The following is a 15,518-nucleotide window of genomic DNA, read 5'->3' as shown; positions in this document are numbered from 1 at the left end:
GGTGAACGCTCTGAGCCCCACGCCAGGCTTCCAAACCTGGGGGTCTGGCAATGGGAGGAGGAATTCCTAGAGAATCAGACTTTGAAGGTTAGTGGGATTTGATTACAGGACTTTGAAAGGACTGGGGGAAACAGAGATTCCATTCTTAGAGGTCACACACAAAGTAGTGTGTGCATCGGGACCCAGCGGAAGGAGCAGTGACCCCAGGGGAGACTGAACCAGACCTACCTGCTAGTGTTGGAGGGCCTCCTGCTGAGGTGGGGGGTGGCTGTGGCTCACCATGGGGACAAGGACACTGGCAGCAGAAGTTCTGGGAAGAACTCCTTGGCGTGAGCCCTCCCAGAGTCCTCAATTAGCCCCACCAAAGAGCCCAGGTAGTCTCCAGTGTTGGGTTGCCTCAGGCAAAACAACCAACAGGGAGGGAACCCAGCTCCACCCATCAGCAGTCAAGTGAATTAAAGTTTTACTGAGCTCTGCCCACCAGAGCAATAGTCAGCTCTACCCACCACCAGTCCCTCCCATCAGGAAACTTGCACAAGCCTCGTACATAGCCTCATCAACAAGAGAGGGCAGACAGCAGAAGCAAGAAGAACTACAATCCTGCAGCCTGTGGAACAAAAACCACATTCACAGAAAGATAGGCAAGATGAAAAGGCTACGTACCAGATGAAGGAACAAGATAAAACCCCAGAAAAACAACTAAATGAAATGGAGATAGGCAACCTTCCAGAAAAAGAATTCAGAATAATGATAGTGAAGATGATCCAGGACCTCGGAAAAAGAATGGAGGCAAAGATGGAGAAGACACAAGAAATGTTTAACAAAGACCTAGAAGAATTAAAGAACAAACAGAGATGAACAATACAATAACTGAAGTGAAAACTACACTAGAAGGCATCAATAGCAGAATAACTGAGGCAGAAGAACGGATAAGTGGCCTGGAAGACAGAATGGTGGAATTCACTGCAGCGGAACAGAATAAAGAAAAAAGAATGAAAAGAAATGAAGACAGCCTAAGAGACCTCTGGGTCTTAAACACATTAAACACAAAAGCATTTGCATTACAGGGGTCCCAGAAGGAGAAGAGAGAGAGCAAGGACCCAAGAAAATATTTGAAGAGATTATAGTCGAAAACTTCCCTAACATGGGAAAGGAAATAGCCACCAAAGTCCAGGGAGTGCAGAGAGTCCCATACAGGATAAACCCAAGGAGAAACACACCAATACACATAGTAATCAAATTGGCAAAAATTAAAGACAAAGAAAAATTATTGAAAGCAGCAAGGGAAAAACAACAAATAACTTACAAGGGAACTACCGTAAGGTTAACAGGTTATTTCTCAGCAGAAACCCTACAAGCCAGAAGGGAGTGTCATGATATACTTAAAGTGATGAAAGGGAAGAACCTACAACCAAGATTACTCTACCCGGCAAGGATCTCCTTCAGATTTGATGGAGAAATCAAAAGCTTTACAGACAAGCAAAAACTAAGAGAATTCAGCACCACCAAACCAGCTCTACAACAAATGCTAAAGGAACTTCTCTAAGTGGGAAACACAAGAGAAGAAAAAGACCTACAAAAACAAACCCCAAACAATTAAGAAAATGGTCATAGGAACATACGTATCGATAATTACCTTAAACGTGAATGGATTATATGCTCCAACCAAAAGACACAGGCTTGCTGAATGGATACAAAAACAAGACCCATATATATGCTGTCTACAAGAGACCCACTTCAGGCCTAGGGACACATACAGACTGAAAGTGAGGGGATGGAAAAAGATATTCCATGCAAATGGAAATCAAAAGAAAGCTGGAGTGGCAATACTCATATCAGATAAAATAGACATTAAAATAAAGACTGTTACAAGAGACAAGGAAGGGGCTTCCTTGGTGGCGCAGTGGTTGGGAATCTGCCTGCCAATGCAGCGGACACGGTTTCGAGCCCTGGTCTGGGAAGATCCCACATACTGCAGAGCAACTAGGCTCCTGCGTCACAACTGGTGAGCCTGCGCTCTGGAGCCCGCGAGCCACAAATACTGAGCCCACATGCCACGACTACTGAAGTCTGCACGCCTAGAGCCCATGCTCTGCAACAGGAGAGCCCACGGCAATGAGAGGCCCGCGCACTGCAACGGGAAGTGGCCCTCGCTCGCTGCAACTAGAGAAAGCCCACACGCAGCAACAAAGACCCAACACAGCCTAAAATAAATAAATTAATTAAATATCATTAAAAAAAGAATAAACATAGTTATATTGTAGCACATAATCACAATCACCTACTGAAGCCAAGGTATACTCTTTAAAAAAAAAGAGAGAGACAAGGAAGGGCACTACATAATGATCAAGGGATCAATCTAAGAAGAAGATATAACAATTATAAATATATATGCACCCAACATAGGAGCACCTCAATACATAAGGCAACTGCTAACAGCTATAAAACAGGAAATTGACAGTAACACAATAATACTGGGGGACTTTAACAGCTCACTTACACCAATGGACAGATCATCCAAAATGAAAATAAATAAGGAAACAGAAGCTTTAAATGACACAAAACACCAGATAGATTTAATTGATATTTATAAGATATTCCATCCCAAAATAGCAGATTACACTTTCTTCTCAAGTGTGCACGGAACATTCTCCAGGATAGATCACATCTTCGGTCACAAATCAAGCCTCAGTAAATTTAAGAAAATTGAAATCATATCAAGCATCTTTTCTGACCACAATGCTATGAGATTAGAAATGAATTAAAGGGAAAAAAATGTAAAAAACACAAACACATGGAGGCTAAACAATATGTTAGTAAATAACCAAGAGATCACTGAAGAAATCAAAGAGGAAATAAAAAAATACCTAGAGACAAATGACAATGAAAACACGACGATCCAAAACCTATGGGATGCAGCAAAAGCAGTTCTAAGAGGGAAGTTTATAGCTATACAAGCCTACCTCAAGAAACAAGAAAAATCTCAAATAAACAATCTAACCTTACACCTAAAGGAACTAGAGAAAGAAGAACAATCAAAACCCAAAGTTAGCAGAAGGAAAGAAATCATAAAGATCAGAGCAGAAATAAATGAAATAGAAACAAAGAAAACAATAGCAAAGATGAATAAAACTAAAAGCTGGTTCTTTGAGAAGATAAACAAAATTAATAAACCATTAGCCAGACGCATCAAGAAAAAGAGGGAAAGGACTTAAATCAATAAAATTAGAAATGAAAAAGGGCAAGTTACAACAGACACCACAGAAATACAAAGCATCCTAAGAGACTACTACATTCAACTCTATGCCAATAAAATAGACAACCTGGAAGAAATGGACAAATTCTTAGAAAGATATAACCTTCCAAGACTGAACCAGGAAGAAATAGAAAATATGAGCAGACAAATCACAAGTAATGAAATTGAAACTGTGATTAAAAATCTTCCAACAAACAGAAGTCCAGGACCAGATGGCTTCACAGGTGAATTCTATCAAGCATTTAGAGAAGAGCTAACACCCATCCTTCTCACACTCTTCCAAAAAATTGCAGAGGAAGAAACACTCCGAAACTCATTCTATGAGGCCACCATCACCCTGATACCTAAAGCAGATAAAGATACTACAAAAAAAGAAAATTACAGACCGATATCACTGATGAATATAGATGCAAAAATCCTCAACAAAATACTAGCAAACAGAATCCAACAACACATTAAAAGAATCACACACCATGAATAAGTGGGATTTATCCCAGGGATGCAAGGATTCTTCAATATACACAAATCAATCAATGTGATACACCATATTAACAAATTGAAGAAGAAAAACCATATGATCATCTCAATAGATGCAGAAAAAGCTTTTTTTTTTTTTTTTTTTTTTTTTTTTTTTGCGTTATGCGGGCCTCTCACTGTTGTGGCCTCTCTCATTGCGGAGCACAGGGTCCGGACGCGCAGGCTCAGCGGCCATGGCTCACGGGCCCAGCCTCTCTGCAGCATGTGGGATCTTCCTGGACCAGGGCACGAACCCGTGTCCCCTGCATTGGCAGGCAGACTCTCAACCACTGCGCTACCAGGGAAGCCCAGAAAAAGCTTTTGAAAAAACTCAACACCCATTTATGATAAAAACTCTCCAGAAACTGTGCATAGAGGGAACCTACCTCAACATAATAAAGACCATATATGACAACCCACAGCAAACATTCTCAATGGTGAAAAACTGAAAGCACTTCCTCTAAGATCAGGAACAAGACATGGATGTCCCCTCACACCACTCTTATTCAACATAGTTTTGGAAGTCCTAGCCGTGGCAATCAGAGAAGAAAAATAAATAAAAGGAATACAAATTGGAAAAGAAGAAGTAAAACTGTCACTGTTTGCAGATGACATGATACTATACATAGAGAAGCCTAAAGATGCCACCAGAAAATGACTAGAGCTAATCAATGAAATTGGTAAAGTTGCAGGATAGAAAATTAATGCACAGAAATCTCTTGCATTTCTATACACTAATGATGAAAAATCTGAAAGAGAAATTAAGGAAACACTTCCATTTACCATTGCAACAAAAAGAATAAAATACCTAGGAATAAACCTACCTAGGGAAAAAAAAGGCCTGTATGCAGAAAACTATAAGACACTGATGAAAGAAATTAAAAATGATATCAACAGATGGAGAGATATACCATATTCTTGGATTGGAAGAATCAATATTGTGAAAATGACTATACTACCCAAAGCAATCTACAGATTCAATGCAATCCCTATCAAATTACCAATGGCATTTTTTATGGGACTAGAACAAAAAAGCTTAAAATTTGTATGGAGATAAAAAAGACCCCGAATAGCCAAAGCAGTCTTGAGGGAAAAAAACGGAGCTGGAGGAATCAGCCTCCCTGACTTCAGACTATACTACAAAGCTACAGTAATCAAGACAATATGGTACTGGCACAAAAACAGAAACACAGATTAATGGAACAAGATAGAAAGCCCAGAGATAAACCCACGCACCTATGGTCAACTAATCTATGACAAAGGAGGCAAGGATACACAATGGAGAAAAGACAGTCTCTTCAATAAGTGGTGCTGGGAAAACTGGACAGCTACATGTAAAAGAATGAAATTATAACACTCCCTAACACCATATACAAAAATAAACTCAAAATGGATTAGAGACCGAAATGTAAGACCGGACACTATAAAACTCTTAGAGGAAAACATAGGAAGAACACTCTTTGACATAAATCACAGCAAGATCTTTTTTGATCCACCTCCTAGAATAATGGAAATAAAAACAAAAATAAACAACTGGGACCTAATGAAACTTCAAAGCTTTTGCACAGCAAAGGAAACCATAAACAAGACGAAAAGACAACCCTCAGAATGGGAGAAAATATTTGCAAATGAATCAGTGGACAAAGGATTAATCTCCAAAATATTTGAAGAGCTCATGCAGCTCAATATTTTTTGTTTGTTTATTTGTTTGTTTTTTATGGTACGTGGGCCTCTCACTGTTGTGGCCTCTCCCATTGCGGAGCACAGGCTCCGGACACGCCGGCTCAGCGTCCATGGCTCACGGGCCCAGCCGCTCCGTGGCATGTGGGATCTTCCTGGACCAGGGCACAAACCCGTGTCCCCTGCATCAGCAGGCAGACTCTCAACCACTGCGCCACCAGGGAAGCCCCAATGCAGCTCAATATTAAAAAAACAAACAACTGAATCCAAAAATGGGCAGAAGACCTAAATAGACATTTCTCCAAAGAAAACATACAGACGGCCAAGAAGCACATGAGAAGCTGCTCAACATCACTAATTATTAGAGAAATGCAAATCAAAACTAGAGTGAGGTATCACCTCACACCAGTTAGAATGGGCATCATCAGAAAGTCTACAAACAACAAATGCTGAAGAGGGTGTGGAGAAAAGGAAACCCTTTTGTACTGTTGGTGGGAATGTAAATTGATACAGCCACTATGGAGAACAGTATGGAGGTTCCTTAAAAAACTAAAAATAGAATTACCATATGATCCAGCAATCCCACTACTGGGCATATACCCAGAGAAAACCATAATTCAAAAAGACACATGCACCCTAATGTTCATTGCAGCACTATTTACAATAGCCAGGTCATGGAAGCAGCCTAAATGCCCATTGACAGACGAATGGATAAAGAAGACATGGTACATATATACAATAGAATATTAGCCATAAAAAGGAACGAAACTGGGTCATTTGTTGAGACGTGGATGGATCTAGAGACTGTCATACAGAGTGAAGTAAGTCAGAAAGAGAAAAACAAATATCGTATATTAACGTGTATATGTGGAAACTAGAAAAATGGTACAGATGAACCAGTTTGCAGGGCAGAAACTGAGACACAGATGTAGAGAACAAACGTATGGACACCAAGGGGGGAAAGCGGCGGGGGGGGCGGTTTGGGGTGGTGGTGTGATCAATTGTGCGATTGGGATTGACGTGTATACACTGATGTGTATAAAACTGATGACTAGGGCTTCCCTGGTGGCGCAGTGGTTGAAGAGTCCGCCTGCTGATGCAGGGGACATCGGTTCGTGCCCTGGTCCGGGAAGATCCCACGTGCCGCGGAGCGGCTGGGCCCGTGAGCCATGGCTGCTGAGCCTGCACGTCTCGAGCCTGTGCTCCGCAACGGGAGAGGCCACAACAGTGAGAGGCCCGCGTACCGCAAAAACAAAACAAAACAAAACAAAACTGATGACTAATAAGAACCTGCTGTATAAAATAATAAATAAAATAAAATTTAAAAATTAAAATAAAGTTTCTTCACATTGAGTTATATTCCTTGCTGCCAAATTTGTAACAGATATAACAAGATTTTATTTAGCTTATATTAAACCTAGGCACAATAAAAGTATCATACTTAATGTTGATGACTAAAAAAAACAAAAAACAAAGAAACAATACCATATCACTTCATGGGTAGTGCAAGTATCTTATAACAACAAAATATTTCTAATTCCTCTTTCCTATCCCTGTATCACTGCTATCATTCAGTTAACTTATCTCTAAGCTATAATCATTGAGTATCTTGTTGCTTTATTATCTTGAATGAACTGTTATCTATTAAATCAATTAAGAACAAAAAATTTAAGGTTTTCATTTTACCTTCACTTATTTCTTCTCTAATGGAGATCTCTTTATGTAGATCCAAGTTTCTGACCTATGTTGCTTTCCCTCTTTCTGAAGAACTTCTATTAACTCTTTTTTGTTTGTTTTTGGCTGTGTGAGATCTTAGTTCCCTGACCAGGGATGGAACCCATGTCCCCTACAATGGAAACACGTAGTCTTAACTACTGGACCGCCAGGGAAGTTCCAATTAACATTTCTTGCAAGGCAGGTCTACTGTCCACAAATTCCTTCAAGTTTTGTTTGTTTGAGGAAGTCTCTATTTATCCTTCATTTTTGAAGGATAGTTTCACAGAATTATGAAAATATAATATAGAATTCTAGGTTGGTGTTTATTTTCTCTCAATACGTTAAATATTTCACTTCACTCTCTTCTCACTTACATAGTTTCTGAGGAGTAGTTGGGTATAATTCTTATCTTTGCTTCTCTATAGGTAAGAAGTCCCCCTTCCCCCAGTTTTTTCAAGATTTTTCTTTATCTTTGATATTCTGCAGTTTGATTATGATATAACAAAGTATAGTTTTTGTTTCTTTTGTTTTTGTTTTCAGCATTTATTCTGCTTGCTGTTCTCTGAACTTCCTGGATCTGTGGTTTGGTGTCTGACATTAATTTGGGGGAAATTCTCATTCATTAATGTTTGAAATATTACTTCTGTTCTTTTCTGTCTTTCTTTTCCTTCTGGTATTCCTGTTACACCTATATTATACTTTTGGTTGTTATCCCACAGTTCTTGGATAGTCTATTTCATTTTTTTCAGTCTTTTCTCTCTTCTCTTTCCAGTTTTGGAAGCTTCTATTGACATATCCTCAAGCTCAGAGATTCTTTCCTCAGCTGTGTCCAGTCTACTAATGACCCATCAAAGGGATTCTTCATTCTGCTACAGCGTTTTGGATCTCTAGTATTTCCTTTTGACTCTTTCTTAGAATTTCCACCTGTCTGCTTACCTTACGCATGTGTTCTCTTATGTCATCTACTTTTTCCGTTAGAGTTCTTAGCATATTAGTCATAGTTATTTTAAATTCATGATTTGATAATTCCAGCATCCCTGCCATATCTGACTCTGGTTCTGATGCTTGCTTTGTCTCTTCAAATTGCATTTTTTTGTCTTGTAATATGCATTGTAATTTTTTTGTTGTTGAAAACCAGACATAATGTACTGGGTGAAAGTAACTCTGGTGAATAGTCTTTTAGGAATGTGGTGGTAAGGTGTCAGAGTAGGAGAAGCATTCTGTAGTCCTATGATTTGGTCTCAGTCTTTCAATGAGCCTGTGCTCCTGGGCTGTGAAGTTTACAAATGCCTCTTAGTACCCACCCACCCCCACCCCCCCAATGACTGAAGTTAGGTATTTTCCTTCTCCCAGTGTTAAACACTGATAAAATCTCAGTAGGTTAGGCTCTGGTAAAATAGTTTTTCTTGAGGGCAGGCCTTGTTAAGAAGAAAAGAATGCTTTGGCATATGTCAAAATGGTTACTTTTCCACTCCCCCTGATGGGAGCCCAAGGAGATTTTCCCTGATATTCAGGGGGATTCATAGACACTTAACCTGGTTGAGCTCCTGTGGATTAAATTCACAGAAGTGAGGGCCCCCTCTGGAGTTTTTAATTTTCGGACTTATCCACACTGAGCAACTAGCAATTTGTAAATTACAGTTCAGACTTTCCTACCCTGGTACTGGTTCCTGAGGAGGTTTCTGCTTGTGGGTTTCTGCTACAGTAAGTTGTGATTATTTGTATCCACTTTTCTGTCTCTCCAATTTTGGGGGCTGTGGTTTGCCCTGTGACCTTGCTTCTTTGACAGATCTAAGAAAAGTTGCTGATATTCCAGTGTTTTTTTCTTTCTTTCTTATTCTTAGAATGGAGTGTTGATTTCTAAGCTCCCTACATGCCAGACTGGAATCACTGTGATTTTCATTTTCATTTTCCTAATTATTAGTGTGTTGAGCATCTATTCATGTGCTTGTGCACCATTTGTATATCATCTCTGAAAAAATGTCTGTTCAAGTCCTTTGCCTATTAAAAAATTGGATTATTTGGGTTTTTGTTGTTAAATTGTAGGAGTATATATATTCTATATATTTTATATAGATTTGTAAATATTTTATCCCATTCCATAAGTTTCTTTTTCACTCTGTGGATTGTGTCTTTTGATGTACAGAAGTTTTGATTTTCATATAGTCTCATTTATCTATTTTTTCTTTTATTGTCTTGTCACATCCAAGAAATCATTGCCAAATTCAAAGTCATGAAGATTTTCCCCAATGTATGCCTCTAGGAGTTTTACAGTATTAGATTGTATATTTGGGCCTTTGATTTGATCCATTTTGAGTTAATTTTTGTATATGGTGTAAGGTAAGGGTCCAACTTTATTCTTTTGCATGTGGATATCCAATTTTCCCAGCACCATTTGTTAAAGACTATCTTTCCTCCAGTGAATAGTCTTGACACCCTAGCTGAAATTCATTTAACCATATGTGCAAGAGTTTATTTCTGAGCTCTCTATTCTATTCCATTGGTCTATATGTCTGTGTTTATGCCAGTACCACATTGTTTAGCTTTGTAGTAAGGTGTTTTTTGTTTTGTTTTGTTTTGCTTTTTGGAGGTGGCATCAGCCTTTATTGTGGGGTCTTCACAGTAGGTGCCGGGCCCCTCCTGCTGAGGGAAGGCTGAGACTCCAGCCTGGACCGACCATCCAGTCTCCAATGAGCCCATCCTCCTCTGCGCACGGGATCTGGGTCCTGTGGGGTAACTCCGCCTCCATCACCCCCTCCCACGTGCTCGGGTGCGTTGCCAGTCAGGAAGCAGGAGCCAGGGCGGGTGGCGGGTCACCTGGTGCAGCAGGCCTGGGGCTCGGGCCCTGGCCCGGCAGCTGCAGAGCCCCAGGTGGAGGCAAGGGCTGTGGCCCCGGCCATGCCACCCTCAGGCTCTGGGTCCAGGCTCTCGTAGATGGTGGGCAGCGAGGTGCGCTGGCTTAGCCTACGGCTAAGGCCAACCAGCAGGGGCTGGGACAGGGAGGCCACATCCACGTTGTTGCCCAGGCCCACCCGGGCCAGCACCGGGAACTTGGTGGTGTCCTTGATCGCCTCAGTGAGCTCACGGGCGGCAGCCGGTTGCTGTTGAGCAGAAGCTGGGTGAGGCGGGGCAGCGTCCAGAGGCTGGGCAGCAGCCGGTGCAGCAGCTCATCACTCAGCCCCGTGAAGCTCAGGTCCAGCACTGCCAGCCTGGCGCCCTGGCTGCCCAGGTAGCGCATGATATGCTGCACGTCCCGCACCGACAGTGGTATCCCCGATAGGTTCACGGTCTACCCCGCCGGCAGAGTCTTCTGGAGGTTGCTCTTGAGGCAGCTCTGGGTCTTCCTTCGGGGCAGGCTGGACCCCTGCCGCCGCTTGGAGTGAGGGGTGAGGTGGTAGATGAGCTGCCGGCAGGTCTTGTCTGAGGACTTCCAGAGCTCACAGTCCTGCGGGGGCAGCGCGACTTGGGGCACTGCAGGTCCCGGGCCAGGTTCACAAGCAGGTCGTGGGAGATGGGGTCCACCAGATTGAGGAAGGCCACATTCCTGTAGAGGATGTCTGTGAGGAGGGTCCCTTCGAGGCCCAGGTCCTGGCGCAGGAGGCGCAGCAGCTGCCGGGGGTGCTTCGGCCGCCGCTCGCGGAGCGTCGACTGGATCTCGCGGAGCCAGCGCACCCGGCGCTCATAGGGCGCCGGCCCGCACCCCGCCTCCGCCCCAGCCTCCGAGCCCGCTTCGGGCCCGGGCCGCCGGCCCAGCCGCGCCCCCATGGCCGCCGCGCGGCGGGCGCCGAGCCGGCCTGTAGTAAGTTTTGAAACCAGAAAGAGTGAGTCCTCCAACTTGTTCTTCTTTTTCAAAATTGTTTTGTCTTTTTGGAAGTTCCCTTGAACTTCCATATGAACTTTAGGATGGATTTTTCTACCGTGCATAAAATGCCATTGGGATTTTGATGGAGATTGGGTTAAAAATGTAGATCACTGAGTATTGTGGAAATCTTAATACTGTTTTCTAATCTATGAACACGGGTTGTCTCTCCATTTATCTATGTTTTCTTTCATTTATTTCAGCAATGTTTTGTAGTTTTCAGTGTGGAAATCTTTTACCCCCTTGAATAAGCTAATTCCTAGGTATTTTATTCTTTTTGATGTTATTGTAAATGGAATTGTTTATTAATTTCCTTTTGCGGTTGGTCATTGTTAGTGTATAGAGATGCAACTAATTTTTTAGTGTTGATTTTATACCTTGCAATTTTGCTGATTTCATTTATTAGTTCTAAGAGGTCCCCCCCACTCCCCGCTTTGGTGTGTGTGTGGAGTTTTCTACATATAGTATAATGTCATCTGTGAATGGAGATAATTTTACTTTCTCTTTCCCAATTGGGATGCCTTTTATTTCTTTTTCTTGATTGACTGCTCTGGTTAGAACTTCCAATTATATGTTGAATAGAAGTGGCAAAACCAGGTATCCTTGTCTTATTCCTCATCTTAGAGGAAAAGTCTCTCACCACTGAATAGGATGTTAGCTGTGGGTTTTTCATATATGACTTTTATTATGTTGAGAGAGTTTCTTTCTATTCCTAGTTTCTATAGTGTTTTTATCATGAGAGGGTGTTGAATTTTGTCAAATGCTTTTTCTGCAACAATTGAGATGATCATGTGTTTTTCCCCTTCATTTTATTAATATGTGTTCTACATTGATTGATTTTCATATGTTGAGCTATCCTTTATTCCAGGAATAAATCCCACTTGGCCATCGTGTGTAATCTTTTAATATGCAGCTGAATTCAGTTTGCTAGTATAGGCATACCTCGTTTTACTGTGCTTCGTTTTATTGTGCTTCGCAGATATTGTGCTTTTTACAAATAGAAGGTTTGTGGCAACCCTACATCAAGCAAGTCTGTTGGCCCCATTTTTCCAACAGCATTTGCTCACTTCATGTCTCTGTGTCACATTTTGGTAATTCTCACAATATTTCAAAAATTTCATTATTATTATATTTGTTATGGTGATCTATAGGAGTGGTTTTGGTTTTTTTTTTCTGGCTGCTCTGCGCAGCTTGTGGGATCTTAGTTCCCCAACCAGGGATTGAACCTGGGCCCCAGAAGTAAAAGTCCTGAGTCCTAACCACTGGACCGCCAGGGAATTCCCGATGATGAGTGATCTTTGATGTTTTACTACTACAACCAGCTGAAGGCTTGGATGATGATTAGCATTGTTTAGCAATGACATATTTTAAAATTAAGTTGTGTACAATGTTTTTTTAGACATAATGCTATTGCATACTTAATAGACTACAGGATAGTATAAACATAACTTTTATATGTACCAAGACACCAAAAAATTTGTGTGACTCCATTTATTGTGACATTTGCTTTATTGTGGTGGTCTGGAACCAAACTTGCTTTATCTCTGGTTCTGCCTGTATATGTTGAGAACTTTTGCATTAATGTTCATAAGGGATATTGGTCTGTAGTTTTCTTTTCTTGTAGTATCTGTGCCTGGCTTTGATATAAAGGCAGTCTTGGCTTTATATTGTCATTCTACGCATTAGGAAGTAATCCCTCTTCTTCACTTTTTGGTGTTAGTTCTTCTTTAAATGTTTGGTAGAATTTTTCAGTAGAAGTTTTCAGTGAAGCCATCTGGCCTATCATCTTTATTTGTCAGGAGATTTTTGATTACTGATTCAATCTCTTTATTAGTTATGAGTCTATTCAGATTTTCTATTTCTTTGTAATTCTGTCTTGGTAGATCTTTGGTTTCTAAGATTTCATCTAGGTTATCTAGTTGTTGGTACAACTATTCATAGCATTCTCATAATTCTTTTGTTGATTATCAATAGCAATGTCCCCATTTTCATTTCTTTTTATTACTGAATAATATTTCATTATATGACAGTATCACAGTTCATTTACCCATTTGCCTATTAAAGTACATCTTATGTTCTTCCAAATTTGGGGCTATTATGAATAAAGCTGCTATAAACATCTATGTGTAAATTTCTGTGTGGACATAAGTTTTCAACTTATTTCAGTAAACACCAAGGAGCGTCATTGCTGAATGAAATGGTAAGAATACATTTAGTGTCTGTAAGATACTGCAAACTGTCTTCCAGTTAAATCACTTTTTAGGTAGATATAAAAACCATGGTTTTCCACCCTTTTTGGGTACTGTGACATTTGTTTATTAACTTTATTATATATATAAAGTTCAATAGAAGAAAGTTTTCACTTTCTGCATTTCTTTTCTAACTACCATAATTATTCATCATGATTGTTCTTGAAAATATTTTTCTTATGGAGGAGAGGGGTGTTAAAATATTATCTATTCCAGGTGTGAAATATGCTAGGTTCCTCACTGAAGGAATGAGATCTCCTTCAACTGCCTTCAAATATGTGTTCAAAAGTCATTTCCTCGTTCTGAGGCACACCCTATTTAGAAATTGCTTTCTCACAAATTTAGATAATATTCATGGTTTATATAAAAGTGAAGAATGTTAATAAAATATTCCAGGAAACAGTTTAAAGGATCCAAGACTTAATTTTTTTAAAATTGCTTTCTCATACCCCTGCCAACCCTCTAGCACTCTTGTTGCCCTTACTCTGGTCTACTTTTTATTTTTCAATCTTTCTTATCACTTCCAAGCTCTCATGTAATGTATTTATTTTTTATGCTCATTGTCTATTTGTACTACTGGAAGGTAAACCCATGAGGACAGGGATTTTTGTTTGGTTCCATGATCCTTCCCAAGTGCCCAGAAGTGTCTGGCACATGATATATGCCCCATAAATGTTTGTTAAAAGAATGACTTCATGAATCTCCCTGGGTGGATTGCACAGTGGTTGCAACCTAAGGATATGGCCTGACAGACCTTTCAGAGTGAGGTGTCAAACAGCTCCATTATTCCATTATTGGTTGGTCCTCCACACTCTTCCCCTGATCTTTGAGGAGTCAGATTCTGTTTGGCGAACTGTCTTCTTGGAATGTGCTGGAGGTGGCTTTACCTGTCAGATCTCTTTGGTGGATCACCTTGATTTTTCCTATCCCACTGTCAGCCTGCACATCGTACACATGTAGGATTCTCAGTTTCCGATAGAATGGGACAGCCTGTCTACCAGTCAGCCATTTGGAGCTTACTGGAATAGCAGGAGGCCACAGCTATGCAGGGCTCACGGAAGGAATTCCTCCTTCAGGACTTGTCAGACCACAAGGGACATTTTGGATCTCAAGACATCAACTCCTTTTGGAGCTTGGCATCAGGTCCTCCATCTCAGGAAGGAGACTCAAAACAAGGCCTGGCCCAAAGCCAGTCCCCTCTCCCATACTTCAGTTCTGCTCCCAGGATGGGGAACAATATCATTCTTCCTTCCTCCTACAGCATTTACATCAAAGTGTTCACCTTCCTGGGACCCTTGCTTGCCTTCACATCAACTTGGCCCCTAGCAAGGGAGGACACCCAATTAAGCAAATGAAAGTTCCCTTCTTCAGATTGATCCCACTTGTTTTCAGAGTGAACTGTGTGTCATGCTATGTTAAGACAGCTCATGTGTCCAATTGCTGATGTCCACTCAGTGACACTGCCATGCCTAAGATGTTACAACTTCAGTCCAAGTAAAATGGATCAGCTCTACAGCACAGGGATTGGTGGCTGCAAATTTTCTCTGGCACCTTTTGCATAGTAGTGTGGGTTTCTTCCATGGACTTGGGCTGGCTTGATCTCAGGATGGGTTTTCAGGGTACACTTGATATTGTGAAATAAAATTCATATTTTATGGCAAGACAAGAAAAATTTAAACATAAAAATTTTATCTGCCCTTCGGCCTACTCTGTGCATTGTGTATCTGCATTATACATCAACCAAAGCTTCCCCATTGGCAGCAATACCTGCTCAACAGTGAAGAACAATATTCTCCTAGCATCAACAAGACAACTCCTTAAAGATGACATTCCTTCCTGATCTTGTAAGGGGCCACGATGATGCTTTGATCTGGACTGTGTAAACTGTCATTTAATGTACAGCCCTCTGTCTCAAAAAACTTATATAATTCTGCCTTGACTTCTAACAGGAGGAATAGTTCTCAGAGCTTTCTGATATGTTTTTCCTGGATTATAATCGTCAATTTAGCTTGAATTAAATTTTCCATTTTTTTCTTAGATTGACTGATTGATTAATTTTTTTGTTGACAATATGACCTGATGAGGTTAAAACCCCAGGTGTGGTACTGTTCCTCTTTTCTGCCTTCAAATGTATTGCTTTCTAAGATGGGACTGTGTGTGTGTGTGTGTGTGTGTGTGTGTGTGTGTGTGTGGTGTTTGTTCCCCTACCAGTGAAGAAAACCTTATTTTCTTTAGTAATGTA

General features: G+C 40.8%; 1 non-coding gene and 1 pseudogene across 1 annotated transcript; both read right to left on the bottom strand.

The window, feature by feature from the left end:
• Positions 1 to 9,466: 9,466 nt before the first annotated feature.
• LOC149743999 (leucine-rich repeat-containing protein 75B pseudogene) lies at positions 9,467 to 10,948 on the bottom strand (annotated as a pseudogene).
• A 1,284-nt stretch (positions 10,949 to 12,232) lies between these two features.
• TRNAK-UUU (transfer RNA lysine (anticodon UUU)) lies at positions 12,233 to 12,304 on the bottom strand. Its single transcript has one exon. It is a non-coding gene; the product is annotated as a tRNA-Lys (tRNA).
• Between the last annotated feature and the right edge of the window lie 3,214 nt (positions 12,305 to 15,518).

The sequence above is a fragment of the Delphinapterus leucas genome, unplaced genomic scaffold (genome assembly GCF_059928025.1).
Source record: "Delphinapterus leucas isolate spDelLeu-1000000601 "Yukka" unplaced genomic scaffold, BTC_Dleu_Yukka2 spDelLeu_asBTCV2_sq25, whole genome shotgun sequence".
NCBI classification, from domain to species: domain Eukaryota; kingdom Metazoa; phylum Chordata; class Mammalia; order Artiodactyla; family Monodontidae; genus Delphinapterus; species Delphinapterus leucas.
Note: the sequence above shows the minus strand (reverse complement) of the source record. Positions and strands in the feature narration are given on the sequence as shown.